The sequence below is a fragment of the Gavialis gangeticus genome, unplaced genomic scaffold (assembly GCF_001723915.1).
Source record: "Gavialis gangeticus isolate Ggan-Ray unplaced genomic scaffold, GavGan_comp1, whole genome shotgun sequence".
In the NCBI taxonomy this organism is placed as follows: domain Eukaryota; kingdom Metazoa; phylum Chordata; order Crocodylia; family Gavialidae; genus Gavialis; species Gavialis gangeticus.
Window position 1 is genome coordinate 80,351,528 of NW_017729022.1, and position 250 is coordinate 80,351,777.

A 250-nucleotide genomic window follows, 5' to 3' on the forward strand; every position below is an offset into this window, starting at 1 on the left:
TCCCCCCCATCTCATCAGGTTTCAAAAATATTTGATCCACTCTACTTAAGATACCCATTGAATCTTTGTCTGTAACCCCTTTTACAATACATACAATGTGTGCCTCATCTTCCATATTTAAATAAAAGGAAGAAATAATTCCTTATCCTACAAGAACCTTAATGATTTGTAATGCACTTTGAGTTCCAAAGGTGCTACATTCTCTCTCTGTCACACACACACACACACACACACACACACACACACACAC